General features: G+C 36.0%; 1 pseudogene; it reads right to left on the reverse strand.

Moving 5' to 3' along the window:
- Window positions 1-237: 237 nt before the first annotated feature.
- On the reverse strand, window positions 238-1147 carry LOC111756228 (olfactory receptor 4A16-like; annotated as a pseudogene).
- Window positions 1148-7063: the final 5916 nt, after the last annotated feature.

A 7063-nucleotide genomic window follows, 5' to 3' on the forward strand; every position in this document is an offset into this window, starting at 1 on the left:
TTTGTCTTTTCCTTTACTTCTAAGAGAAGAAAAACAAATGTTTTGGCCACATCTTGCAAAAACTCTCTATGACATATCTTTCAACATAAGGATAATTTATTCTTCTTCATTAATAGTTTTGTATGAATAAATAAAAAGTTGCATCCTTAAAGAATCTCGTGATTTGACAGCATCACAATTATGATTTACTACATGTTTTTTACACTAGAATTATTATCTGGCTCAGACTGAAGGTACTCACTCCCTAGTTAACTCCTGGCCCCAGATCTTTTCTATAGAGGTTTTCATCTCTGAATTTCTCAAAGTATATATTAAAGGATTCAACAAAGAAGTAATATCTGTATAAACAACTGTCAGTAATTTATTCCGGAGAAAGATGGAAACAGATCTAAGATACATGACAGTACAGGGAACAAAAGGAGCAGAACCACAGTGATGTGGAAGCTGCAGGATTTTTCTGCCCTTCTTTACTGTGAGATTTAATAGAGTTGAGTATCAAACCACAGGATATGACAGAAGGATAAAGACTTCCAAGAAGATGACTCCACTATGGGAAGCCACAATGAGACTAATAAACTAGGTAGCATTGCACACAAGCTCTAACAATGGGTCATGTCACAAATAAAATGATCAATTACATTAGGGCCACACAAGGGAGACTTGACACAAACACAAGCTGAAGCATAGAATGTACAAAACTTCTGGCCCAGACCACCATCTGTAGGAGGATGCAAACTTGCCTATCCATGATGGTGAAACAGTGCAGAGGCTTACAGATGGCCACATAGCAGTCAAGGGCCATCACCACCAGAAGGAAGACCTCAGCACCACCAACTAGGTTTCCTATAAAGAGCTGGCCTGAGCAGGCTAGGAAAGAGATGGTGTGTCTGTCAGTGAGCAGGCCTGTAGACAGCTTTGCTAAGAAGAAAGTGGAATAAACAGCATCCATGAATGACAGAGAGGCAAGGAAGAAGTACACTGGGGAGCCTAAAGAGGGGCTGTCAAGGACAGTGACCACAATGAGCACATTGCCCAGCATTTTCACAGTGCAGATGAGTAAAAATTTGAAAAATAATGCAGCTTTTCCATCGTAATCGTGAGCTAGGCACAGTGGGAAAAATTCTGTGACATTGTTACTGCATGCCATTCAAACTTTCAGACATAAAAGATGAGGAAAACAGGACCTGACAGGAAATTGTTAACAAGACAATGATCCATTCTAGCACAGAGACCACATCGTCAGACTCTTATCTTCCCCAGCAGTCAACCCATGTTAACATTTAGTTGGCATCAAATGAGATTCTCTTCTAAATAGCCCAATAACCCTGTTGATCATTCTCATTCTCCCTGGATGAATTTTTGGGACTACAAATAAGAAGTTCCTTTTCAGTGGATATCTGTTGAGAAGAAAGATTAAATCATCCCAGTCATTCACATACTTCACACTTTCTTTAAACACTATGTTGCTTTATGATACAGAATACAGAAAGGATATGTAGGAGGTAGAAATTTTAATAGACATGAAAAATCAAATAAGCAATGATAGCAGGGCAGCCAAACACTCATTGACAGAAATAGACAAATTAAAGAGACAAAAATTAGCAAACAAATATCAGAACTGAATCAACATGTGAATTGACAAAGGTGAATCAATAAAACATAAGACTTCTGAGTAACACAATGTCTATTAATGGATTTGAATACATAATTAAAATTCTACCACCAACAACAAAAACAAGCACAGGTCCTGATGGATTCACAGCTGAATTTTACAAGAAATTTAGACATTATTTAATACCAATACTCCTCAAACCTTTTATGGGACTTAAATTAAAACAATTCTCCCTAATTCATTCTGGGAGGCAAATATTACCCAGATACCAAGACCATAGAAAGATCCAACCAAAAAGAAAACTATAGGCCAAAATTTTAATGAACATAAATGGAAGTCTTTAGTAAATGTCTAGCAAAAAATGCAAGAAATCATCAAGTATATTATATACCATTGCAAAATGAGATTCATTCCAGGAATGCAGCGGTGGTCCAACATACACAAAACAATAAATGTAATACACTGTATTTTTAAAAAATCACATGATCGTCTCAGTAGATGCAAAAACAATCTTTTAACAGAATCCAAATCATCCATGCTAATCATCCAAATCATCCAGTCATAGATAAAACCAGAATATATGGTCTTTACTTCAATTTGATAAAAACTATCTATGAGAAACCAACTGCCAACATCATACTAAGTGGACAAAAACTGAAAGCTTTCACTATAAACTCAGGAAAAAGTAAAGGAAATACACTGTTACAAGTTCTGTTTGATATAGGTCTGGAAACATTCGCCACAGCAATTAGACAAGAGAGAGAAATAAAAAGAATCAAGATAGGACAGTAAGAATTTGCATTATTATTTTTCATAGATGACATGGTACTCTACTTACAGGACACCAAAACCTCCACTGAAGGGCTTCTAGACCTAATAAGCAAATTCAACTATGTAGCCTGATACAAAGTTAATATTCAAAAGTCAATAGCCGAGATAGCAGCAGCTACAGAGGCTCTCTGAGATACCCCACTTAGAATCTAGGAATGCTGCAGTACGAGGAGTCCTAAGCAAGGGGAAATACACCCTGCTGACCCATGAATGAACTAAGCTAAGAGAAATCAACTGGAAATCCAATCCTGGTACTATAACAGGAACAGATAAAATTTCAGCATGAAGGTAGAACCCATAAGACTGGAAGCTGCGATCTGAATTTCCTGCTGCCGATGCTGTGTCCAAATATGCAGGGCAGGTAGAGAGACGCACAAAAGCTCTGAGAGCAGGAATCTGTGAACAGAGTTGAGAGCAGGGCTAGCAGGGAGCCCTACATCGACTTGCTGTGAGTAAGGGGAATGGGGACCCTTTCATAGAGTAGGAGGCTCCAGCAAAGGACAGACTTGCCAGAATGGGGTGCTGCAGTGACTTCAGTCACATATTCCCCTCTCAAGCGGGATTGGTGGGGAGAGCCTGGATTGCATGATGCCACTGACTTAGACCCAGTAGGTGAGTCCAACACAGGTCCCAGTGCCTGGAGGTGCACCCTAGTGGTGAAGCCTTTGGTAGGTTGAACTGGAGGGGCAGGCCCAGCAGAGGCTGCCCACCTCTGTGTCTCCCTAGTACACTGCAGTGGGCGGGAACACCTAGCCGGTGCAATTCAAACAAACTATAACTGAAAAAATAGAAAAAAAATTGGGCCTTCTACATTCGCTTGTATGGAAGGAACAAAAAGTATGGGAAGAGGAAGGAACAAGAAAGGGTCCTCAATCCCCAATCCTGAGAACACCGATCCAGGAAAGCAAAATGCAAAGGAAGAAAGCAAACATGCAATATCAGACATGGCACCAATAGACATAAAGCAATATCTCCCAAGCCTCATAGACGAGTTTAAAAATGAAGTATTTAATGAAATAAAGCAAGAGATAAGCAGAATAGTTAGAGAAATTCTAAGCACTGCCAAGAAAAAACACATAGTGGAAAGGAAGAACAGAAAAAAGGGGAGAATTGTTTGATGGAGAAAATAGAGAAAATGTAGAATACATGAAGCAGGTTCAAAGAGATTACCAGGAAACTAAAAACTCTATTGAAAGCTGGCATAACAGCTTGAAAGAAACTAAGGATAGATTATCTGAATTGGAGGGCAGACTTATAATATGGGAACATGAAATGAAAAACTTCTTAAAAATAACAAAACAAACAGCAATAATACAAAGACTAGAAGATGATAAGTGGATCTACAACCTAAGAATTAAGAACATAAAACAAGAAGTAGGGACACAAACAAATGGACTACAAAAGGTATTCACAGAAATAATGCAAGAGAATTTCCCTAATTTAGCAAAAGTTAAAGATACTCAGATGTATGAGGCATACAGGACCCCAGCCACCTACAACCTAAACAGAACTACACCCAGGCATATAATGATCAAAATTCCAGAAGTTAAATATAAGAACAGAATACTAAAAGCCATCAGAGACAAAAAAAAAACAGATCACTTACAAGGGAACACCCATCAGAATTACAGCAGATTTCTTGGCACAAACCATCAAATCACGAAGACCATGGGGGGGAAATAATTCAAGCTTTGAAAGATAACAATCTCCAGCCAAGATTGATATATTCTGCACAACTTTCCCTAGAAATTGTTGGAAAAACAAGGTGCTTCCAGGATAAAGAGAAACTAGTGGAATTTGCAACCACCAATTCAACTCTACAGAGAATACTGCAGGATATTCTAATAAAGGAAAATACCAAGACTTCAGAAACAGTGGCAGAGAGGCCACAATGAATGGAGCAGAAAGCGAAATGAAGAAGACAAACTGACAAAAATGACAGAAAAAGAGCTCAACAGAAATGAGGCAGAGAAGATTGGATGGTAGGAAAAGCTATTTTGGAGAAAAGAAGACATCATAATAGTTAGTGCTGATTTAGTATCATCTTGAAGTTCCATCAAGCTTTTATTTTTCTGTCTCCATCGGTCTTAAAAGGTTGTATCTTATTGGATTTTATTATATGTGATAATATAAGCAAAAACTTTTATAGACAAGGAGATTATACAGAAACAGTTGTTCATTTTCTGCTAGTTGATTCTACATACCCTGTAATACTGTCATTCTCTTGAATGGTTTTACATTGTCTTGATACGTTTGGTGCTACAGTATATGAAGTTATATTGAAAGACTTCCAGGAAAGAGACATTATGGTAACTACTTTTATGTCAGGATATCTTGTAGTGAAACACTATTTTGCTTAAGTGGTTATGCTTTGACCTGTGCTGTTTTGTTGTTATGCCCTCTTTTATCTCAGTCTCCTTTTTTAATTATTTACTTTTTAATTTTTTTCTTTTTAATTAAGGGAATAATTTTAAAAGGCATGATATATTATTATAGTAACCCACTTTTATTTCCTATTAACTTGATATGCAACCCTGTATAGCCCTCACCATCTTGCTTTGACTGATTTTCCTCTATTCTGCTTTGCTTGACAGTACCGAGTTCAAAAGTACAGGCAACTGTAAAGACAATAAGATTCGTTATGACACCCATTCCGGTTGACTATTTTCTTCTTTTAAAGTCCTGTAATGTCTCCAATGTTTTGGTTTTATTCTTTACTGTTTTGTTCAATTTTATTATAACTGATGATATAGGCAATTCTTTTAAGATGGCAAGAGAGGAAGTATGGTAACCATTGTTGATCACCTAGTATTTTGTTTTTGCAGTATCTATTATGTTCATCCTTTTGATTTGACTGACTCTGTTCTGTTATGTCACATTTGGTTTTACTCTCTTCAAAAAAAAAGTAAATAAGAGCTGTGGGAGTAATAAAATCCAAAATGTGTAATTGTCATTGTACAAAAGAAAGGAAAAGAAAGTGCTCTAAAGAATATAACTGCATATATATAGATAACCATATTACTGAGTTTTGTTGGATCATTGAACAAAACTGTTTCCAGTCTCACTGTTTGAAAGTCCACTTTATATGCTTTAATTTTGTAACTTGAACAACTATTTCTAAGATAACAATATGTAATCTATTATTCCTAGTGATTTCCTATTGTTTATTTTTTCTGAAATTCTGTATAACTTGTACCCTATTTCTGCTTTTTTTTCCCTTTTTCTCCTTAATAAAAAAAGGTCAGTTAAAAAAAGTCAGAAACCAGAAGTCCTTTGTCTGAGGGACAGTTCACTAAGAATTTTTCCCAGTTTGTGAGTTTTCTTGTCACTATGCTGGAGATTTCTTTTGACATGAAGAAACATTTTATTAAGAGGCAATCCCAGTTATTTATTATGGGAAGTATTTCCCGTGTGATTTGATTCCTGTTTAAGAATTCTCTACCAACCAATACATCTTCCAGGTTTTATCCAATTTGTCTTCCATTAGATATACTGTTTCTGTTTTAATATCCAGAGCTTGGATCCATTTAGATTTTAATTTAGTATATGGTGATAGATATGGGTCTAGTTTTCGTTTTCAGCATGTGGAGAGCCAGGTTTTCTAACACCATTTATTAAAGATGCTTTTGTTCTCCCAGTGAACATGTCTGGCCTCTTTATCAATAATAAGATGGTTGAGAGTGTTTGTAGTTGTGTGGTTGTATCTTCTAATCTATTCCATTGATCTTTGGCTCTGTTTTGATTGCAGTACCATGTTGATTTTAATACTGTTGCTTTGTAGTGTAACTTCATAAGAATTAAAAACAATTAGACCCCCAAAATTCAAAGATACAATTCAAAAATGGGCATCTGAGATGAATACACAATTCTCAGATGAAGAAATATAAATGGCAAATAAATACATGAAAAAACGTTCATCATCATTACTCATTAGAGAAATGCAAATTAAAGCCACATTGAGATTCCATCTCATTCCTGAAAGAATGGCCAGGATCAAGAAAACTACCAGCAACAAATGTTGGAGAGGCTTTGGGGAAAAAGGAACTCTCCTACACTGTTGTTGGGCATGTAGATTGGTGCAACCATTGTGGATGTCAGTCTGAAGATTTCTCAAAAAACTTGGATTGGAAGTCCCATTTGTTCCAGCTATTCCACTTCTAGCCATATTTCCAGAAAAAATGAAACCATCATAACACAGTGATATATGTTCACCAATGTTTATAGCAGCACAATTTGTAATAGCCAGATCTTGGAAACAACCTAAGTGTCCATCAACTGAGGATTGGATAAAATTGTTGTTGTATTTTTTTACAATGGAATACTATTCAGCTATAAAGAATGAACGCTTTGAGATATTTATAAATGAATGAGCACAGTTTGAGATGATACTCATAGGTTAAATAAATCAAACTCACATGTATAAATACTGAATAATTTCCCTAGCATAACAAATGGTAAGACTACATAAAAGTATATGATAAACATGATTCCCCATTATATTGCTTTGAAGCCTTATAATGTTTTCATTAATTAGAATGGTAAAATTCTGAGTTACTTGATTTTATTGTTTGTGATGGTGTGAACATTTATTTTGAAGAAAATAAAGACAACAAAATAGCT

This window comes from Cavia porcellus, unplaced genomic scaffold (assembly GCF_034190915.1).
Source record: "Cavia porcellus strain 051 isolate PalLab524CR breed Dunkin Hartley unplaced genomic scaffold, mCavPor4.1 scaffold_17, whole genome shotgun sequence".
In the NCBI taxonomy this organism is placed as follows: domain Eukaryota; kingdom Metazoa; phylum Chordata; class Mammalia; order Rodentia; family Caviidae; genus Cavia; species Cavia porcellus.